The 23,282-nt window shown below is 44.1% G+C and overlaps 2 long non-coding RNA genes across 2 annotated transcripts in view; one reads left to right on the top strand and one right to left on the bottom strand.

Moving 5' to 3' along the window:
• Positions 1–284: 284 nt before the first annotated feature.
• The window catches only part of LOC121011758 (uncharacterized), a 58,992-nt gene continuing 35,994 nt past the window's right edge, over positions 285–23,282 (top strand). Inside the window, exons 1-2 of the long non-coding RNA XR_005781741.1 lie at positions 285–1,697; positions 2,891–3,057. This is a non-coding gene — a long non-coding RNA (uncharacterized LOC121011758). The remainder of the gene's footprint in view (positions 1,698–2,890; positions 3,058–23,282) is intronic.
• LOC121011760 (uncharacterized) lies at positions 15,525–22,035 on the bottom strand. Its single transcript, XR_005781743.1, has 2 exons — positions 20,899–22,035; positions 15,525–15,823 (listed from the first exon to the last, which is right to left on the bottom strand). It is a non-coding gene; the product is annotated as an uncharacterized LOC121011760 (long non-coding RNA).

Here is a 23,282-nt window from a genome sequence, read left to right on the forward strand (position 1 = left end):
TAGTGTCCTCGTTTTACAGCTGAGATCTTTGAGGCTCAACAAGATGAATGGATCCGCCCAAGGTCTCTCTCAGTTAATAAGAGCTGGCGCTGGAACCCAGGACTTGTGATTGATTCCTCTTTATTTTTTTTAACGTTTGTTTGTTTGTTTATTTTCGAGAGACACAGAGAGAGATGGCATGAGCGGGAAGGGGCAAAGAGAGGGAGACAGAGAATCCCAAGCAGGCTCTGAGCCGTCAGCACAGAACCCGACGTGGGGCTCCGTCTCACCACAGCGAGACCATGACCTGAGCCGAAATCCAGAGTCGGACACTTAACCAACTGAGCCACCCAGGCGCCCCTGATCCCTCTTTCTCATTTGACACACTGAGCTGTAAGAGATACATTTTCATACAAGAACACACAAGGAATATTAAAAAGCAAGAATAAAAATGGAAGTGTGTTTACAAAAAGTTGGTTCATGTGATCTTAACCAATAGTTCCCCTTTTGAGATTCCTTTTCATTTCTCAGCCCTTATCATCAATGCCCAGGAGATATACCACAGACAGCACCGAGGCACCACCTCTGGACCTTAATGCCGTGTTTGTGTTGTGTTATTCAGGCACAGTTGCAGAGCCTGGGCTTGGTGGGAGTTTCCAAAGGTGGCCCTATTTGCCAAAGGCAGTGCTCAGGCATGGGCCGTGTGGCCCATGTGTCCTAGACCTGCCACGGGCTCTATGTGGAGGAGTCTCTGGACAGGCTGCCATCTTGGACAGGCAATCTGGGTTCAGGCTGGCTCCCCTCCAGATGGCACTTCATTAGAGAAAAGCACAGTTAAGGCCCCACATGGGGCACACCTGTTTATCCAGCTCCATCTCAGATCCTGCCTTCCCAATGTGCCTCTGACTGGCACAGAAGTGAAACACATGGAGCTCCTTTTGGCCTAATGCTGTTTATTGTCACATTTAATTCTCAGCCCCACCGTATGGAGTGATTGTCTGCATTTTATAATTAAGGATCCTGTGGAATCAGGGAGTTCAAGCAACTTGTTCAAGGAAACACGACTAGTAAGTGGCCCATGTAGTATTTGAGCCCAGCTCTTTCCGGCAACAGAAACCAGGCACTTTTCAATGTGCTACCCAGCCTCTTCAGGCAACAGGAACTCTGCAGACACCTCAGCTCACTCCAATCTATTGACCAACTTGAATGTGTTACCACTGCCGAGCAGGGGAGTGTACACGAAGACACATTCGTAGATCATGCATGAGACAGGAGATAGCTCCTTTTCATTCAGCCAAGTAGATTTGAAATCCCCCTTTTCTAGAAAACGTTCCTGGCCCCACCTGAATCCACTTAGCTATAGAACATCATACCTCCCTCCTTCCCTGTTTTAACCGCCGAATGATTGTCCTTTGAGACAGTTACAGAGCAGTGGCAGAAGCACTTCAGGCCACCCGCAAGGCAACTGCCTGCATGTTTGCATGGGGGATCCTGTCGCAGGATTTGGCCCTGAGGCAGCTCAGGGGCCTGGGCTGCCTGAGTCACCGTAGGTAAGGCAGCAAATCCCAAAACAGCCCTGAGTCATCCGCACCCACCCCTCTCTCACTGCCAGCCACCTTTCCAGGGGTAACACCTGAATCACCTTCTCTGCCTTCAGGAAGTGCACATCTTAACCGAAACAATAGCAGAGTCTCTCCTCAGAAGATTTGCAGCCTCAGGTAAGAAAAAAATAGTTCTTTTCATAGAGTTTTCTCTGTTCGGTGGGCTCCATAATTAGTTCTTTGGGCTTTCGACTAGAATCACCTGTCTTTTCCCTCATGTATGCCCTCTGTGTCCAGTCTTCGGCCCTCCTGTCGGTGGTCTGGGGCCTGGCTGAGGTCTACAAAGATCACGATTAAGGCAAAAAGTGGAGGGGCACCTGGGTGGCTCAGTCAGTTAAGCGTTTGACTTCGGCTCAGGTCACGATCTCACCGCTCATCAGTTTGAGCCCTGTGTCAGGCCCTGTGCTGATAGCTCAGAGCCTGGAGCCTGCTTCAGATTCCATCTCTCTCTCTCTCTCTCTCTCTCTCTCTCTGCCTCTCTGCCCCTCCCCTGCTCATGCGCTCTCTCTCTTTCTCTCTCAAAAATAAATAAAAACATGAAAAAAAATTTTTAAAGGCAGAAAGTGGAGACTTGACTCCATCGCTACATTTCCTGCTGCTTAGCATTTCTGCATTTTCGATGTATGTTTATCCGGTCTCCTCCAATAAACCAGAATAGCAGAATGTTAGGGATGGGAGGAACTTTAGGTCACAAAGCACCTCCACAGCCTATTCCTAGATACCTCCTGGGTTTTTGGCACTTGATCCAGAACTCCCTCCCAGCACCACAGCAGTTCCCAGGGGAAACCTCTTTTTTTTTTTGCCTCGTATCTTTCCCTCCAAATCTTTGCTCTTGCGCCAAATTCACTGCTCCGTGTTGCCGACCAGAGAAGCAGAATCTTCTGGCTCTTCTCACCCTAGAGGGACCTCCCAGGTTAGCCAACAGAACTGCAGGCACAGGCATGGCTGTTGGGCTCACTTTGGCTGTGCCAAGGCATGGCGGGCATGACTCCTCTGAGGGTACAAGCCTCCTCCGGTCCCCGCTCCTCTGCCACCATAACAGCCGTAGCCCCTTCCTCCCCAGAATAAGCTGCCCTTGTTCCTGGGGGCAGGGGAGTGGGCCTCCACTCTAGAGTCTCTTCTGTAGCATCTTCTGGACAAGTCTTGGCCCCCACATGTCCCAGCCCAGGAATCTCAGCAATCTGTGCCCACTGATGGCTTCGGTTGGCTATGGTGCTGACGCCCTGAAGAGGATTAACGAGCTTCCCGGGCCTGTCGGTTGACTCTGCCTTGGGAAGCCGTCCAATCCAGAGCTGGGTCTTTCCCCACAGCGCGGCATGCTTTGCTATGACTCAGAGCCTGCAAATGCTGAAAATACTACCACCATGTTCCTCGGGATGACAAATCCTCCCAAATGCTATCACTACGGACTTCCTTCCATGGCAGGCTTCGTGCCCAGTCTGCAAGTCAGCGTAAGCCCTAAGGCTCTGGGCTTCAGGTGAGTCTGTTTTTTATGTTAGTTTTCAACAGTGGTTTGGATAATCCAAAGAGACAGATTATCTAGAAATAATTTAAATAATTAAATCTCTCTCTGGAGTGTGTTGGGTGATTTATTTGTTTTAGGGAGAGCATTTACCTTCCTAATGATACTTAATTTAGAGTAATGAGAGAAAGAAATGGCATTCCATCATCCCAGGTTAGATAGACAGGCCTGGAGGTGCAGGAGAAAGGGGATCCCGGGGGGCAGAAACAATGTGCTCAGCATTCACTGCAGCCAGAGGAACCCCCTACTCACTTCCTACCCAGGCTGTTACATGGGCTCACTGTCATTGCTCCCAGGGATAGGTTGGCACATCTTGCCATCTTCCCATTGGTGTGGAGAGGCCTGCCATCTTGGGAGCCACAGAGGAGTGAATCAGGGAGGGAAAGAAGTACTTCTTACGTCCAGGGTGTGGGAGCTGTATCCCAAAGCAAAAAACGGTAGGATAGACTGCTCCTCCTGTAGTAAGTATGAGAAGATACCCTTGAGGGAGAGAGCAGGCTCTGGAGCTCATGGATGACCAACTCCCTCTTGCCTTTTCTAGGATCTCAGAACGCTTAGCCTTGAGCTTCAGGACATAAAAAGATTCCAGTGAGCAGGAAGGGGACAAGGCAGGCAGATAGCGTGAGAACTGTACAAGATTCAGACTGAGAAGAAAAGGGTTGCCTCTTGATGGCTCTGGGATCTTAGGCAAGTTATTAACTTCTCTGGCTTTCTAGGTACTCTTCTGAAAAAATGAAAACAGTAACAATAATAAGAGTAGCTTACAGATGAGCGGCAGCTAAATAATAATGTTTATGAAAGTATTCTGGAAGCTGTAAGGTCCTGTGAAAATTTCAGTTATTACCATACCTCCGAGTGGCTCACTGAGACCCAGCCACAGACCTGGATAGACAACTCAAGGCACATGTCACATTCATGTTTGAAGGACTGTGTGTTCAGTACATAAGGGGTATTTTCAGGTGTGTATAACAGGCCTCCCGTACTCATGGGGGATACGTTCACAGACCCGCAGGGGATGCCTGCAACCATGGATAGTACCAAACCCTATATACACTGTGTTTTTTTCCTGTGCGTACATGTCTACGATAAAGTTTATAAACTAGTCACAGTAAGAGATTAACAACAAAAGCTAGTAATGAGCCAGAACAATTATAACGATATGTTGTAATGAAAGTTACATGGATGTGATCTCTCTCAAAATCTCTCACTGTACTGTGCTCGCCCTTCTGGTGAGGATGTGAGATGAGAAACATGCCTTTATGAAGAGATGAAGTGAGGCGAATGACACGGACATTGCAACATAGCGTTAGGCTACTATTGACTCTCTGATGACAGGTCAGAAGGAGGATCCTCTGCTTCCAGACCACAGTTGACAAGAGGTGACTGCGACTGCAGAAGGCAAAACCACGGTTAAGGGGGGGCTACTCAGTCACTGCCGTTCTCATTCTGACGTAGGTAGAGATGGCCTTCCTGCACATGGTCCTTTCTCAGATTCCTGACATTTGGATGAATTTGCTAATGATTCTAGATCTCGGCGTCTTCATAAATGCTTGGCAGTAGAATTACCATCTACTTTGGAAGCCGGGTTGGAATCTGCCCAGACTCTCAGTAAGAGGGTACTTCCAAACACTCTGTGTGGGGTCCCTAGCCCAAGATCTTTTCTTTAGTGGATGGAGAGGTGGTGGAGTGGGCAAGAGTGGCAGGGGGTGACGAGGGGCTTGGGGGAGGGGGGTGATAGCCACTGCTGATCTCAGGCTTTCCCATGGACTATTGTCTTTTCCCACAGAGGAGAGGGAAAAGAAAATCATGACCGAAGCATTGGGATACCCAGAGTTTTCCTTCCCTGATCTGAACCCTCATTCCCATCTCTCATTGTGTCCCTTTCTTTGTTCTGACCATGGATCCCACCCCTGGCTTTAGTGTTTCTGCTCTCTTGTCCTCTTATCTTAAAGCCACAGGGCCTCTGGAATCAAATGGCAGACTCCTTCAGAGGAAAATAAGCTATGTGCTCTGGGACCTGCAGGCTCTCATTATTGCTGAGAACAGGGACAACAGGTTCACCTGGATGTTGTCAAATGGGTTGTTCTCATTTAGGTTAAGCCTGGCTGTTCCTATGTCTTCACAGACCCATGTTCCCTACCTGTCCAAATCTGATGGAGTCTTAATCCTTTTTTCTACACGTTCTTGTCATCACCTATTAGTCCTTCAATCACGTATCCACCACCTCCCAGTGCTTCCTACCCTTCATGGTAACTTGGCAAATGTCAAACTGTCTTCAATGAGCATAATGAGTCTACAGACAGAATTCTTCATTAGGATTTGGTAAATCAAATTTTCAGAAGGTTCCTATCCTGTTGTAGGCTGAGTTCCCTAGGAGGAAAGCCTAATGTGGAGATTCCTGTGCAGGTGACTTTCGGGGAGAGTGTTCTAGAAGAATCATGAAAGGAGGACGGGGAGCAGGATAAGGAGGGGAAGAAGCTAGGCAGGAATGTGGTTTCAGGAGAAATGTGGCCTCCACCTGGTCCTTCCGGAAGCTCTGGAATATAAATGGCACCGCAGTTTGTCCTGCATTGAGTCAAGGAGGTAGGTGCTTTTGTCTCCCCACACCCGTCAGCCATTGACTGTAGGCTGTGGAGGGAGGAGTGTCATTCCCAGGCATGCGGGGAGGTGGCTCCATTGGGCGAAGGTGTGCGTTGTCAGCAGCGCCTGCAGGGGCTAGAGGAAGGACACCGCTGATGGTAAAAGGGACCCTGGCGGTAGCAACAGCCTCTGCTACATACCCTCTGTCCCTTTGATGCCAGTCCTGGAATTCTGCCATATTGAAAGAATTCTAAGTACAGAAAGGAAAAAGAAAAATCCAAGATGTTTACTGCAGTGTCATTTATGATAAGACATTTCAAAATGCAAGCACCTAAGTTGCAACAGGACAGGAATGAGTAAGTTAATTATATAATGGTACAGTTAAGTAAATACATTACACACTTGCATGATATTCTTTGCCCCACAAAGGCTTGGCCCCCTTGTCTCTTCCCTGATTTTATCTGGCATGACTCTTCCCCCTTGCTCGCTATACTCTACCCAAACTGGTCTCCTCTCTGTTCCTCCAGTACCCCAGGCTCCCTACTTTCCTGGGGCTCCTGCACTAATGTTCCCTCTGCCCAGAATGCTTTGCACATGGCTGCTCTTAACTCAGGGAGTAGACTCCATATCTCAGAGAGGACTTCTCTAAATATCCATCTTCAATAGCTGTCCTTGTCACTCTCTAACATATTGCCCTGTTTTATAGCTCTTATCACTCTGTGGTTTGCTCATTTATTTCTTATCTTTTACCTGTCTTCCCTCCACTAGAGCAAAACCTCTGTGAAAATGGCAATCTTACCTGTTCGGTTCACTGCCTTATTCAGAGCCTGGAGCATAAGAGTTACTCGACTGATAGCTTTTTGATAAGTAAATGATTGTAAACACAGTTTAAAACAATGTCTACAAAAATTATACAGTGAAATGGAAGAATGACCAAAATCTACTGTTAAATGAAAACATCATGATGCAAAATGTCTATGTTATATCATTATATCTGCATGGAGTAAACTTCTGCTTTTGGCCATAATGGAGTAATGAGAGAGAGAGAGAGAGAGAGAGAGAATATGGGTGGGTGAGGGGCAGAGGGAGAGACACACACACAGAATCCAAAGCAGGCTCCAGGCCCTGAGCTGTCAGCACAGAGCCCGATGTGGGGCTCGAACTCACAAGCTGTAAGATCATGACCTAAGCTGAAGTCAGATGCTTAACCAACTGAGCCACTCAGGCATTCCATCTCTCTTTTTTTTTTTTTTTTTTTTTTTTTTTTAGGGACAGAGAGTGAGGGGGGGAGGGGCAGTGAGGGAGGGAGAGAGAGAGAGAGAGAGAGAGAGAGAGGGAGAATCCCAAGCAGGCTCCACATTGTCAGCATGGAGCCCAATGTGGGGCTTAAACTCACAAACCATGAAATCATGACCTAAGCCAAAACCAAGAATCTGATGCTTAACCGACTGAGCCACCCAGGCACCCCAGGAATTTATTTTCTTAACTTAAACTAAAGCTAAAAATCTGGACAAACTATGACACAATGGTTTCAGGTTTTGGGCCATAGTGACCACAGGGCTGTGTCACTTAGAGAAGGGAAAAAAAACAAACCCAAGGTCAATTCCACAGTCGCTTCAGCTTACCAGCTGGAGGAAGTCTCCAGGCTGCAGCATGGGGAGGCAGAACCCAAGCAGCCTGGTGGTCTCACTGGCTTGACAGATTGGAATTCAGGGAAGCCAAGATGGCTAGAGTTGGAGAGGCAGCATATTAGAGAGGATGGACCCACCCAGAGGGAGAGTTCTGAAGGTCTGTAGATCAAGTCTTTGGCTGAGTAGTGATTCAGGCACGTGTGAGACAATAATACATGAAGCTGGTGGGAAGGGTCAGTTAGAGAGGGAGCACAACAATGGAAAGCAATATTCCTGGAGCTCACAGAATTCTGTTCCCCTTAGCCAGACTGGAAAGACCTCATAATACACACGGCGTCTGGGAGACTCCTCGGAAAGGCATTGCCCTAGCAGTGGAGCTAATTTGTTCTGAACTCACTGTTGTTCAGGATCCACCCTAACAAAGCTTAAAGCAAGCCTTGCAGGAACCAAACTGACTTTAGGCAACTTATCTGCATGCCAGAACACGTAGCGCCTCACTTCAGGGATTACAACAAAATGCAGTAACCAACAATGTAAAATTCACCATGTCCCACAACCAAGCAAAATTTGCCAAGCATGCATCCACGTAGGATAATATTATCCATAACTGGGAGAAAGATCAATTAGTAGAAACAGACCCAGAAAGGACAGAGAATATGGATTCAGCAGACAAGAGCGTTAACACAGCTATTGTAAACATGCTTCGTGTGCTGAGGAAGACAGAGGGAAACATAAACACAATGAAGGGAAAAATGGAAGATGCAAAGAAAGATCTAAAAATTTCTAGAGATGAAAACTACAATATCTAAGTGAGAAGTATGCTGAATGGGATTAAAAACAGTTCAGATAATATAAAATAAAAGATCAGTGCATTAAAGACATAGCAGTAGAAACTGTCCAAAGGAAAAAAAGACTAAGAAAAAAATCCCTTCAGTTACCTGTGAGTCAGTATCAAGTAGTATATAGCATACTTGAAATTCGAGTTCCAGGAGAGGAGGGAGAACAGAAAAAAATTTTGAAGAAAATAATGGCTGAAATGTTCCCAAAGTTGATGAAAACTGTAAACTTACAGATACAATAAGCTCAAGAAATCCCAAGCAGAATAAACATAAAGAAAACTGCATCAAGGCACACCATAATCAAATTGCTAAAAGCTAGTGATAAAAGTTAAAATCATGAAAGTAAGGGGAAAAGAAGGAATGTACAGAGGAGTAAAAGACAAGAATGATAGCATTCTTTTGTCAGAAACTTTGCAAGTTAGCAACAGTGGGGCATCTTTACAATGCTGAAGGTAAAAACTATCAACCTAGAAGTATATACCTTATGAAAATATCTTTTCAGGAAAAAAAAGCAAAAACAAATACTCTCTCGGACAAAGAAAAGGCAATAATAATTGGTGGCCCGGAAGACTTGCACTGGAAGTAATGTTAAAGGGGGTTCGTCAGGTGGAAGGTGATGGAAATTTGGATCTACACCAAGGAATAAAGAGCACCAGAAATGTCAAATTGTAGGGCAAATATAAAAGAAAATTATCTTGCTTTTAAATTTCTTTAAAAGATAATTGATTAATATAAAAATCATTACAGTGTATCTTGGGGTTCACAGCCTATGTTGGAGTAAAACATATGACAATAGCACAAAAGATAGGAGGGAAGAAATGAAATTAAACTGTTGTAAATTGCTCTTACTATACATGAAGTGACATAAAACTAAAACATTGTTCGAAGGCAGACTGGGATAAGGTGTGTGCTATAAACCATAGAGAGCAAGCACCAAAGAAAAATTTTTAAGAGATACAGTTAATAAGCCAATAGTGGAAATAAAATGGAATCATAAAAAAAAAATCAATCCAAAAAAAGACAAAGAGGAAAAAAGAAACAAAGAACAAATGAGACATGTAGAAAACAATAGCTCAGGGGCCCCTGGGTGGCTCAGTCGGTTAAGTGTTGGACTCCGGCTCGGGTCATGATCTTGTGGTTTGTGAGTTCAAGCCCCACGTCGGGCTCTGTGCTGACAGCTCAGAGCCTGGAGCCTGCTTCAGATTCTGTGTCTCCCTCTCTCTCATCCCCTTCCCACTAGCACTCTGTCTCTGTCCCTCTCTCTCAAAAATAAATAAACATTTTAAAAAAAGGAAACAATAGCTTGAACATTTCAACCAATGCACATGAATAACACGTCTCCCAACCTCCTGATTTGAGGGGAGGAAAGCCACTTGGTTCAGCTAGGGTCACACCTCAGCCTCCCAAGTGGAAAGGGAGTTATGGTGTAAATCATGGTATGAATCATGGCTATACCAGACACCTCCCCAAGACAACCTTCCTGAACACCATCCTAAAGGACACCACTAAGGAAAACACCCTTGGACCTTCATTTGTCATTCAGAAAAGTCTGTCAATCAGCCAGCCCATCAGACAAATAGTAACAATGAACGCCACTTGTATAAAGAGAATAGCAGGTGTGTCAGGATAGACTGAGAGGGTCCCAAGACCACACCTGTGCAGGAGTATCTCTCAACCAAGGTTTCTTCCTGTGTCCATCTTCTACCTTCACAGGCACTGGAGAGGTAGGGTCTTCTGAGACCGCCATGAAAATGAATAGTGAATGGAGGGGGGGATTCCATGTCATTTGCATGTTATCATCGATTAATTAGATTAACTAGAGTATACCTTGAAACTACCAACTCTAGGAGAAAGAACTCTTTTACCAGTAAGTTTTATGTGTCGCCAGGAAGCCAGCAATTGTGGGCAAGAAGGTTGCAGCAGGAAGAGGAAATTATACCCTGAAGACCAACACTCCTGTTTCAATTTGCCCTTGGGCTAGTCCTGTTGAGTCTTTATGGTAGAGTGTGGTGGTTCTTAGTCCTTTTCAGCCAGAGACACGTCTTTGACCACTAGAATTTGGAACGGAATATTTGCGGAAAAATTATCATAAGGCTCAATAAGACACCACAGCCAGCAGTGATTTTTGCCTTCAGTCATTGCTAGAGCATAACAAGCCCTCACAGCGTCTCCACCAACCACAGACAGAACGTTCACTTTTGGCCCTTTGGTCCCTTTACATCACCATGTCTCTGTTTGAAAAGATCCTGTTTATTGCCATTCTCTTACATAATCCCGAGACGAAGGTCTCATATGTTCCAGTCAGAGAGTAGAGTTTTTTGGTTTTTGGTTTTTCATGAATTTTCTTGAGGAAGGGTGGGAGGGTAGTTTCTGGCTCCATGGTCCAACATCCCTCTTTCTAAAAGAAAGTTCACATCCCTCTGTGTACCCTGTCCATGATCTGCTTGACTCAGCATTCATTCTGCCGTATGGCGAACCCTAAGCTGTAGCAAAAAATTAACTTTGCGCGTTAACCAACATTCAGCAACTCCGTACGAGAAGATCTGCAGGAGCAGAGAGAGTAAATAGGAAACAGAGTTCCAGCCCCAGGAAGTTCAACTTGATTCAGTCGAGGTCGCACACCTGCCACATCCAAGGTCCCGAGCCTGAGTGGGTCACACAGAGTGGGCTTCTGTCACCAGCAGGAGCCTTTGCCTTGAGCCATATCACTGGGTTGGGGCAGGGCCAGTTACGAGTAAGGAAACCATCCACGTACGTCAGAGATATGTTTTCTCTTTTTCCTTCGGGAAGATGTTCTTGGGAATTCTTTGCCAGGAAGTCTGTCACTTCCTGCCCCAATGATGAGATTTCCGAAAGGCATAAATAGCTTCTCTTGCCACATGGAATTGGCTGAAGATGCCTCCATGCTACAGAAGGCAGGCCTCAGGGAGGGTGCTTTCCAGCAGCAGGGAAGGGGCATCAGGAGCTGCAGGACGAGCTCCAGGGGCTGGGCCGGGGGGCGGGGGGGGGGGGGGGGGGCCTTGAGGGCTAAAGGGAAAGGGCAGAAGGACCCGGAAAAGGGGCCAGTCTGCTGAAGAAACTGCCAGAAGAAATGTGCTGAGAGTGTGGGGAAGCACATGAGAAGAAAGAGTAAAAGACGAGGAAGAGTAAGAAAATGCATTTGTAAGAAAGGGTCTCAGAGGACACAGCAAAGCCCTAAAAGACATGTCAGTCATGGGTCAGTAAGGGGTCAGTGAGTGACACAGGGTGAGCCACACAAGGGAGGAGCTCCAGTGTGCAAGAAAGGGAAGAAAACAATAACTAGTAGGGCTGCAAGCTGTGACAGTCACCTGTCATGACACTGGTCATGCTAGAGTGAAGGGCTCCCCAGGTGTGGGCTTGATGCCGCATTCAACTTTGTGTTGTGTACACATTGCTTTTTGCGTAGTCTCGTGTGTCTTAAGTTCTGTTGGTAGTTTATCCATGGCGGTGAGTAAGTTATTATACAATACATCCTGTTGTGCTAAAGGTACTGGTGTGCCCCGGCAAGAGGGACACCTGCCTTGGGTCTATGCTTTAGACTTTTCCTATTCAAAATACGATCCTGTACCACCAGGACTGGCATCACCCCCGAGTTTTTAGAAATGCAGACTCTCAGGCCTTACCCGGACCTACTAAATAAGATCCCAGGAGATTCACACGTGCATTAGTGTCTGAGAAACGTGCTTCCTCCAGCCGCATCTCTCCTCGCTGGAAGAGGAGTCCTCAGGGCCAAGGAGATATGGCCACTCAGAGCCCACCTCCCCTTTTAGACCATGCTTCAGGTAGCTGGGATGTCGGAATCCTTTGCACAAATAGCCCTGCCTCATCCTGCCTTCAGGGTGTATGTGACTTTCCCCAGGCCCATCCTCCTAGGGTCAACCTCCCTGCCAGTGTGAGATCAAGTTGTCTTGGGGCAGCTGTTTGCAGGGGATGTGGACAGAGGTCGGACTGCAGGATGGAGTTTGCACATGAGGTACCTGAGAGAGAGCCAGGAACAGGAAGAGGAGCAGGGAGCCTGCGGGAGGCAGGAATCATCATTACCTGTGCTGCCCCACTCCAGTGCAGAACCCCAAGGAGTTCAAGCATTCTGAATTTGAAATGGTCCTTCCAGGTCAACCTGAAGGTATATTTGTCAAGGTAGGAGAATAAAACACACTCAATGGTTTATTCTCTCGATTCATAACTTTTATATATTTAGATCTGTGTATATGGGATGCCACGTGTGCTTTTGTCTGGGCCCCACAAATGTTTTTGTTGTACCTAAAATACACAAATCTGGGAAGAGCCAGATGACCATCATCACATCAGTTTGTCCCCAAGCAGGATAGGACTGTCCCCAAATGAGGACAAAACACGGATTCTTGAAGGTGGAGCAAAAACAGACCAAGAATCGGCCTCCAACAGAAATATAAGTAGTATATCTTCTGAGCCCAGAGGAGAAAGAGATTACTTCAGCCAGGGAAGTTTCCAGTGTGAAAGCTGGAACTTCTGGGATGAAGGGTGTTTTTAGAAGTGGCAATTTTGGCAGCAACAAGGTGGAAAGGGGCAGTGGGCAGCTCAGTCTTGCTGGAGGACTGAATGTATCCAAAAAGTCCCAAGGGCCAAGTGTGCAGAAGTGGGAAGGACCGGGCTACGGAGGGTCTTTGTTTAGAAGATCAACATCTCCCAAAGTGCTCTGAAGCCGCCCTTATACCTTGAGAGATCACTAGGATGTTACCAACATTTTTCTTATAAAATTTATTTAAATACATGTATTAAAAAGATATATACATGTGATATATACTGTGAATCTACATGTGAAACAAATTAATTTAGACACAAGACCTTATGCTCTCCACAAAAATATCATAGAACTAAAAGTAAAGCACAAAATTGTAAAACTCCTAGAAGACAACATAAGAGAAAACCTGGATGACCTTGGGTTTGGCAATGGCTTTTTAAATACAACACCAAAGGCACAATATGTGAAAGAAATGACTGATGAGCTGGACTTCATCACAATTAAAAATTTCTGTTTTGCAAAAGACAATGTCAGGAGAATAAGCCAAGACACAGACTGGGAGGAAATATTTGCAGAAAGACACGTCTGATAAAGGGCTGTTATCCACAATATACAAAGAACTCTTAAAACTCAACATTAAGAAAAGAAACAACCCCATTTTAAAAGTAGCCAAAAATTTGGGGCGCCTGGGTGGCTTGGTCGGTTAAGCGTCCAACTTCAGCTCAGGTCATGATCTCACAGTCTGTGAGTTCGAGCCCCGCGTCGGGCTCTGTGCTGATGGCTCAGAGCCTGGAGCCTGTTTCGGATTTTGTGTCTCCCTCTCTCTCTGCCCCTCCGCCGTTCATGCTCTGTCTCTCTCTGTCTCAAAAATAAATAAACGTTAAAAAACAATTTTTTTTAAAAAGTGGCCAAAAATGTAAACAAACACTTCACCAAAGAAGATATACAGATGGCAAGTAAGCATATGTAAAGATGTTAGGCATTATGTGTCGTTAGAGAATTACAAATTAAACTGCAGTGAGATACCACTATGTCCCTGTTAGAATGGCCAAAATGCAGAACACTGATAACACCAAATGCTGGGAAGGATGTGGAGAAACAAGAACTCTCAGTCATTGCCAGTGGGAATGCAAAAATGGTACAGTCACTTTGGAGATAGTTTGGCGGTTTCTGAAAAAACTGAACATACTCTTACCATGTGATCCAGCCATTGCCCTCCTTGGCATTTATCCAAATGAATTGAAAACTTATGTCCACACAAAAACCTGCACACAGATGCTCATAGCAACTTTATTCATAATTTCCAAAACTTGGAAGCAGCCAAGATGTCCTTTGATAGGTGAAGAGATAGATAAACGGTGGTCCATCAGACAATGGAGTATCGTTCAGCACTGAAAAGAAATGAGCTATCAAACCATGAAAAGATATGAAAAAATCTTCAATGCATATTACTAAGTGAAAGGAACCGATCTGAAAAGGCTACGTATATACTGTATGATTCCAATTATATGGCATTCTGGAAAAGGCAAGACTATGGAGACAGTAGAAAGATTAGTGGTTGCCAGGGGAACCACTGTTAGGGGGAAAAGGGATAAAGAGGCAGAGCAAGAGGATTTTCAGGGCAGTGAAAATATTCTGTACAGTTCTACAGTGGTGGGTACATCATTATACATTCGTCAAAACCCATAGAATGTCCAACACCAAGAGTGAACCCCAATATAAACTTGGGAATTTGGGCGATGATGATGTGACAATATAAATTTACTTATTGTATTAAATGTACCACTCTACTGCAGGATGTTGATAGTGGGGGAGACTGTGTGTGTGTGCGGGCCATGGGGTTTATGGAAACTCTCTGTACTTTCTGCTCAATTTTGCTATGAATCTGAAATTCCTCTAAAAAATAAAGTCAGGAGGAAAAGGAGGAGGAGAAGGAGAAATAGAGAAGGAGGAGAAGGAAGAAGAAGAGGAAGATGAATGATGTGAATAAATCAGTGGGGGGAAAAAAGACAAGTCTCCTGTGGTGAAGAATTCCAAATAATTGCATAGGCACCCCACCCTCAGGAAGGTCGAGCATAACTCCTTACTCCTTCAGTGTGGGCTATGCAGTGACTTCCTTCTAATGAGTACAGCATGGAAAGGGGTGGAAGGAGTCACTTTGTAATGAGAAATCGGACAAACATGACCTCAGCCAGGCGATCAAGGTCAACATCAAAAAAAGATTAAGTCATGTTGATAATATGTACCTTTTATATAATGTGGTGAAAATGATACTTTACCTCTGTGGTCTTTTTCCTAAAAACCCATAATCCTCCTAATCATGAGAAAAACAGAGGAACATTCTACAGAACGCCTAACTCCTGTGCCTCAAAACTGTCAAGGTCATCAAAAACAAGGAAAGTCTAGGAAACTGTCATAGCCAAGAGGAGCCTAAGGATGTGACAACTAACTGGAATGTGGCATCCTAGAGGAGATCCTGGTATACAAAAAGGACACTTGATAAAAACTAAGGAAATCCGAAGTAAGAATGGACACTGGTTAATAATAATGTATCAATATTGGTTCATTAATTGTAACAAATGTAGCATACGAGCATATGGGGTACACAGGAACTCTCTGTACTATTTTTGCAATTTTTATGTCAATCTAAAGGCATTCTAAAAGAAAGTTTTATTTTTTTTTAACATATTGAACATACTTGCATGGTTTCTAAAGGCAAGTGGCCTTTAGAAATGTTGTGTCCAAGTGAGCCCCATGGGCAGGCAAGACACTGCGCACCTGTGCTCAGTGGGAGCTGAGAGGAGGTAACAACACTGATCAATCAACAATCATCTCTCATTAGGCATCTTGTGTATTATTTCAGCATTCATTGTAGTGTTTAGTGTTTATCGTGGCCTAGACATTTACACACCCATTCCCTACAATTCTGTGCTGAGCAGGAGGATGTGGTATAGTGTTTGTCTTAGTCTGTTTGAGCCACCATAACAAACACCATAAACCAGTGTCTTAAACATCAGAAATTCATTTCTCGTGGTTCCAGAGGCTGAAGTCCAAGATCAAGGTGCTGACAGGGTAGGTTTCGATCTGAGGCCTCTTCTCTTGGTTTGTAGTTTACCTCCATCTTAGTGTGTGCTTACATGACCTCTTCCCTGTACACACAAAGAGGAGAGAGACAGACAGAGAAAGGCAGACAGAGACAGAAGAGTTCTCGTGTGTCTTCTGTTAACAAGGGTGCTAATCCCATCATGGGGAAGGGCACTAATGCCATCATGAGGACCCCACCCTTATGACTTCATCTAAACCTTTGCCTCCCAAAGACCCCATCTCCAAATACCATCATTGGAGTTAGAGCTTCAACATAGACATTTTGGGAATGGGGGTAGACACAGCCTTTTAGTCCTCAACGGTGGGTGAGGCCCATGTCGGCTTTATAGAGTCCAACTAACTACCTTGACTCAAACCCTGACATTACCCCTTACTAGCTCTGTGACCTTGAACAATTCACTCCACGCCTGGCTGTGCCTCTGTTTCCTCATCTGTAAAACGGGAGATATTAACAATACCTACCTTGTAGGTTGCTTTGAGGGTAAATGTCAGTATAAAATGTTTAGAACGGTGTTGGCATGTTAAGTATCAGCAAATGCTAGCTACTATCATTATTATGATGTAATTGATGAGCTCCTACTGGTATTTTTTCTCAATATCTTATATATAAAAAATGTTCTGAAGTCAGATATGTTTGAGGGAGACTGCAACAATGGGGAGGCTTTTGAAAAAATATTTTGGGCGGGAGGGTCTGTCTCCAGTGTTCAACTTTCCCTGCAGATGCGCCCATCAAAGACACCCGGCCCAAGTGGCCATTTCCTTCCTTTGTTCCTTACCTCACTTGGACGGCTGGAATTTAATGTTCTTGGCACGTTCCGACTTTTAACTTAGAGGGAAAAGAATGAAGTCACGTGTTCAACTGTGTAATATTATTAACGTTCTCGGCTCCACCTCAGATTCTTTTTCAAAGGCAGAAAATTATAAATAAAAACAGACATCTAATGAATCTAGCACTCAGTTATGCATTCAATCCCATTTGAATTCCAAGTTCAATTTTGATTTCTTAACAAATGCCTAACTCTATATCATAGTTAATGTTACTGGTTATTTTCCTCCTCACCTAACTTGTGGTATAGCAGAGTTATTGACTGCCCTCATCCTTCCATTAGGCTAAAATAGCTTAACGCATCTTCCACCCTAAGTTTGTACTCTCCCATTTTCCATTTTCAACTTGCTACTCTTATTTTAATGCTTGGTATTGTATACAGACTGAACTTTAAAGTTTATTTATTTTATTTGAGAGAGAGAGAAGGAGAGAGAGAGTGTGCATGGGTGTTTGTGGGGTGGGGAGCAAGGGGCAGAGAGAGAGAGAGAGAGAGAGAGAGAGAGAGAGAGAGAGAATCCTAGGCAGTCTCCACACTTAACGTGGAAGCCAACGCAGGGCTCGATCCCACGACCCTGGAGTCATGACCTGAGCTGAAATCAAGAGTCCAGACACTCAACTGACTGAGCCATTCAGGTGGCCCCAGACTGTGCTTTTTTTTTTTTTTTTAAGTTTATTTATTTTGAGAAACAGAGTGGGGGAAAGGCAGAGAAGAGAGAATCCCAAGCAGGCTCTGCACTGTCAGTGCAAAGCCTAACACGGGGCTCAAACTCACAAACCATGAGATCATGACCTGAGCCAAAGTCGGATGCTTCACTGACAGAGCCAACAAGGTGCCCCATCAGACTGCACTTTTTAAAAAAAGTTTTTAATTGTGGTAAAAATGCACATAACATAAAACTTATCATCTTAAGCATGTAAATGCATGGTTCAGCCTGGATTGCATGTTTTTGCTTTTTAAGTCCTCAGATGCCTGGTAACACCTCCAGAAGGAAGCTGTGGAGAGTTTTTCTTTGCTTCCTTTTTTTTTTTAATGGTCCACCTCTATTCAACAGGAAAAGGTTTGGTTTTCTAAGAAAATCTTAGTAATCTGGATAATGGTAATTGCTCTCATAAACCTCTCTAAACAGCTGATAGTACTTTCTGTTTCCCTGATAACTTATCTCTTGAATAAAAAGATAAACATCACTTTTTTGGCCTTCTGGTAAGGGAAAAAACAGGACAGATGAATGTGGTTCCTGTCTGGCCACAAAAAAGGGAACCAGGTATGGAGTCAGTGAAGTGCAGTGTCCCAGGGCATGCTGGGAAGCAGAAGCAGGGAGGCCCTGGACCATGGCTGATAGAGAGCCTGTTGCCCTGGTCTCCTCTCGAGAGTTCTATGCTCGGCTCAGCTAGACATTGTTACTCACACTTCACCCTGCCTGTGAAGGGTCTACAGTCAAGTCAGGAAGGTGAGGTGCATGTATATAAATGTAGTAAAAAGGCAGCTCAAGGCCATCTTTAAGAGGCAAATGAATGGTACAGATAGTAAATGCAGAACTCTGTGGATTGGAGGGTTAGAGGAAGCTTCTTAGGAGAAGTGGGATTCCTGAGTTACCTTGAAAGATGGGTAGGTTGTTGGAGAAACAGGTGAATTAAGGTCCTGTTGCTAGAGGAAAGTATATAAACAAAGGAGAAAAGAACATGGAGTATTGAGAAGACCTTTATTTCCCCAAACCATTTACTATTGATTTCCATATTTTCCTCAACTTAAGTTGGTTGGATTGGCTTTTGCCATTTGCAAAGGCTGTTTTTTCTTTCCACCTCTCCTTGAATCCCTAAGACAACCTCCAGCATTTACCTTTTTATATTTCTGTGGGCGAAAAACAGATTTGTCTTTTCCCCTTTTTGAATGTTGGCTTCCTGAGGGTAGAGGAATACAAGGAGATACTCTTTGCCTGAACCCAGCCATGTACCCACCATATACCCAAGATTAGACTTCTCTCCTGGCAAGAGATGCCTGTGAGTAGTATTGAGGAGTGATCGTACTTTCAGATACTCCTGTGGTGCCTATGACTAGCTAACCTTGGGGAAGGTCTCCTCCATCACTGACTTTGAGCTTCTCCAAACAGAGATCACGTGTAGAGTTTTCATGACTGTGTTTATTCAACAGCAACACTGACCAGTCTGGTCTCAGAGTCAGGACTGGCTCAAGTCTGGACCCTGGAGGCATTGATCAACTTTGTGGTCTCTCCTTGACCCTTTTGGGTCTCAGTCTGGTTAGTCAACGTATCCTGGTCACGTGGGTCAGCCAAAAAGAAAGGGCTTCTGGGCAGAATGCCATTAGGAAGGTTGTCCCTCAAGAAACAACACACCCTTTTATTTATGGTCTTTTCCTAATCCCCCATCAAATCAGATTTTGCTTTCTCACACTACTGAGGTGAAAGAGACAAAGACTTGTGTTTAATATGCAAAAGCAGTAGCTCACATCCAAATTGCTATTATTCCTGTAAAAAGGCTTCTTTCAGTGCTTTAAAATCCTTTAGCTATTTACTTGCATTGCATGGGTTACATTTACCTATTTTGTTGTTGTTGTTGCAAGTTTTGTATAGCATAATCACAAGGGAAGGGAAACAGTTCTAGACTATTTCTTTTGCTAGCCAGCCATCCCATTGAATTTTTATTTTAAAAAGAAGGAGAAAGGGAAGAAGAAGAAGAAGAAAATTCTACCTTGATTTCATGTAAAGGAATTGCATAATATTTGAATTAAAAATAATTATATTTCATCATACTTTTTATCATATTTGCCAAGACAGATGATGAAGTCATTGACACACGCAAGTATAAAAGCACAATATGCCTTCAATTTCTTTTGATTTCCTCCTCTACAGAATGAAAGGTTTGCCCTGAATAGATTATTTTTAAGTTTCTTTCTAGGTTAATATTTATGATTCTACAAGAAGATATAATGTTGGGGCGCCTGGGTGGCGCAGTCGGTTAAGCGTCCGACTTCAGCCAGGTCACGATCTCGCATTCCGGGAGTTGGAGCCCCGCGTCAGGCTCTGGGCTGATGGCTCAGAGCCTGGAGCCTGTTTCCGATTCTGTGTCTCCCTCTCTCTCTGGCCCTCCCCCGTTCATGCTCTGTCTCTCTCTGTCCCAAAAATAAATAAACGTTGAAAAAAAATTAAAAAAAAAAGAAGAAGATATAATGTTGTTTTTGTTAGAAATTCAAGATGGTAACATCATTAAAAAAACAAAAACAAAAACAAAAACTAGGAGAGACCAAAATTTGTCCTGGAGTAGATTGGTGCCCACTACTTGAGACCGCCCAGTTCTAAGAATGGTTGGCATTAGCATGGACCAAAGGAAGAGTCAGCAGCGCTTCCACGCAGTCCTTCCACCTGAAGTTTAGCATTTGCAGCCAAGGGTTGCAAATTCAAATGCCTCCTGGGTTTTGAGGCAGGTAATGAAAGTGTGTGAAGTGGTGGAGTGTGAGTCCAAGGTGAACGGTCAGAGCCCCGGCCCCTACCTAAGAGTATGTAAATAAATAAATAAATAAATCCTATAAGGCTTTGTTGGTCAAAGCACACAAACGAATCTGTGACTCTATCTGGCCCATAAGCCACTAGCCTCCCACTCTTAAATTCTAATTTAGCCAATCTCTTTATTTATTTTTTAATTTTTTAATTTATTTTTGAGAGAGACAGAGACAGAATGTGAGTGGGCTAGGGGCAGAGAGAGAGAGACACAGAAGCGGAAGCAGCCTCCAGGCTCTGAGGTAATAGCAAAGAGCCCGACATGGGGCTGGAACTCACGAACTGCGAGATCATGACCTGAGCCGAAGTTGGACGCTCAACCGACTGAGCCATCCAGGCACCCCTCTTTATTTTTTAAGTCAAACGTGAGGCCAAGAGAGTGGCAGTAATTTGCTGGAAGTCACACGCTGTTTAATGCTACAACAAGGATGGGAAGCCAGGTTTGATTCCCAAGTCAGTGTTCTTCCGCCTGATTCTCCCCTAGCTTGGATCTGCTCCAGCCAAGCAAGTCTCCTGATTGTCCAAACACAGAATGGATTGTGGTCTTGCTGTCCTTATCTGAAAATTTGTTATAATAATACCTACTTCATAAAGGTAAAAGGAGATCTACATTAAAGTCACTTTTTAAAAATGCAGGCATGCTATTAGCCATTATTAAATCACGAACAGCACCATTCAGGAGCCACATAGATCATTTTAAATTGTCTAGTAGCCACGTTAACATAAGTAAAGCAGATACATAAAAATTTGTAATACATATAAAAATTATTGAGAAATTTACCTTCTTGTTTCATACAAATCTTCAAAATCTGGTACGTATTTTATGCTTACAGCACATCTTGATTTGGACAATCACATTTCAAGTGCCCAATAGCTACTGTGGCTACCGTATTGGACAGTGAAGTTCTGGAAGGTTCCTTTTTGTTCCATTCTCCCTCTGCTCACAGCCAACCAAAGAAGAGCAAAAGTCCCCAGAGGTTTGCTTCTTTTAAGCCTCCTATTGCTGGTTAATTAAATCTCTAAGCAACGCTGAGTCACTTGCAACTGCAGAAGACAATTTAAGAATCTGTCTCCAAGCCAAGAACATAGCTCCCCCCGTACAAGGAGGGGAGGGCAAGTCCTTTGGGCTAAATGCCTTGAAGGAGGAAGTCTGCATTGAATCAGGTGCTCCTGTGGGAGAGGGGAAGATAAGTCTTTGACAAGGAGAGAGGAAAGCAGAGAAGAAAAAGGGTCTTACTAGGGTCACTGTTTCCTTCCAGGCTGCTGTAAAGGAGAGTCTATAGTGTTTCACTCAATCCTCACCACTGGTCCGTGAGGTGAATACTATGTTATTCCCATTTTATAGAGGAGGAAACTGAATAATAGAAAAGGTCATGTAGCTTGCCTGAGGTCGGGTAGCTAGTAATCAGTAGAGCTTGTGCTCAATCCCTAGTTCTTAACCATTAAGCTGTACTTAGGGTGTTGTCACACCATCTCCAAATCCACATGGGTCACACGAATATTTACATGTTCAAAAAATGTGCGTGGGTGTTTGGTGTTTACATATAATTTATTATTGTCTGCACGACTGAATGGTCTATTTTCAGGCAAATGCCAATCTGAAACAGGGCACTACTTCCTAATAAAAGTGGTAGTTTCTTCATTTTTCTCTTTGCTAATCCTTTTCCCTCACCCACTGTTTCTGGCGGACTCCTGGGAGCAGAACTGTATGAGGGGGCGAAACAGAGCTAAGAAGAAGGAGGTGAATGCCAGAAATCAGCAGGGCTGGCTATCAGCCAAGGAGCTGGCTTATCTGTAGCATCTGGTTTGAGGTGGGAGAGGAGGGAAATATCAAAATTCTTGTTTGTCTATTAATTTTTCCTCCTGTGATACCTACTGTTAGAATGGACACTGATACTTGAAATCATGCAGTGTCTACAATCCACAGGTGGCTTCAGCTGAGATTATACTTGGTTATTTCTCAATACAGATGGTCCTCGACTTAAGATGGTTCAACTTAGGGGGCGTTTGGGAGGCTCAGGTGGTTGTGTGGTTGTGTGTTTGACTCTTGGTTTCGGCTCAGGTCATGATCTCACAGATCATGAGCTTGAGCCCTGCATCGGGCTCTGTGTTGACAGAGTAGAGCCTGCTTGGGATTCTCTCTCTCCCTCTCTCTCTCTCTGCCCCTCCTCACTCATGTTCTCTTGCGTACATTCTCTTTCTCTCAAATAAACTGTAAAAAGAAAAAAAAGATGGTTCACCTTAGGATTTTTCTACTCTATGATAACGAGAAAGTGATAAGCATTCAGTAGAAATCATACTTTGAATTTTGATCTTTTCCCCAGTCTAGCGATATTCAGTATGATATCTCTTATGATGCTAACATCAGCCATAATCACGGAAGTAAACAACTGATACACTTACAACCATTCTGTACCCACACAACCATGCTCTTCTTCACTTTCAGTACACTATTCAATCAGTTACATGAAACATTAAACACTTTATTATAAAATAGGCTTTGTGTTAGATGATGTTGCCCAATTGTAGGCTAATGGAAGCCTTCTGGGCATGTTTAAGGTAGGCTAGGCTAAGTGATGATGCCCAGTAGGTTAGGTACATTAAATGCATTTTCAACTTACAATTTTTTCAACTTACAATGGGTTTATTGAGGTGTAACCCCATCCTAAGTCAAGGAAGATTTTTATTCTCCAAGATGGTGGCCAGAACTAGTACAAAGAAAGAAGTCATTCACAGACTCAGCCTGGGGGTGTCCTGAAGCAAAATGAGAATGACTTGGGTGTTATTTACAGCTTCAGACTCCACAGGATGAAAGACTACATGGCAAGTTAGCAACAGAAACACCCAGGACACCCCCAGATTGGGTGCGGTCCGTGAATGGCTCATTTCTTTGGGCGCCTTCATAGTGTTCTCTTCACCTCTCGGTTATGTACTTATTGAAACCCCTGGCATATGGTTGGTTTCCAATACCTTTGAACCACAACACTTAGAGCCCACTAGTGGAATCATTTTATAAAAAAATAATAGCTATCACTCATATATTTCTTTATAGAACATTTTCATAAACCTTATTTGTGTAATTGTCACAAATTCTCTGATTATGAAGCAGGAAAGGAAAATCTTATATTTTCCTGGAAAAAAGTAAATAAACAAACTGAAGTTCAA

Source organism: Herpailurus yagouaroundi, unplaced genomic scaffold, assembly GCF_014898765.1.
Source record: "Herpailurus yagouaroundi ecotype Mexico unplaced genomic scaffold, PumYag 195, whole genome shotgun sequence".
Lineage (NCBI taxonomy): Eukaryota > Metazoa > Chordata > Mammalia > Carnivora > Felidae > Herpailurus > Herpailurus yagouaroundi.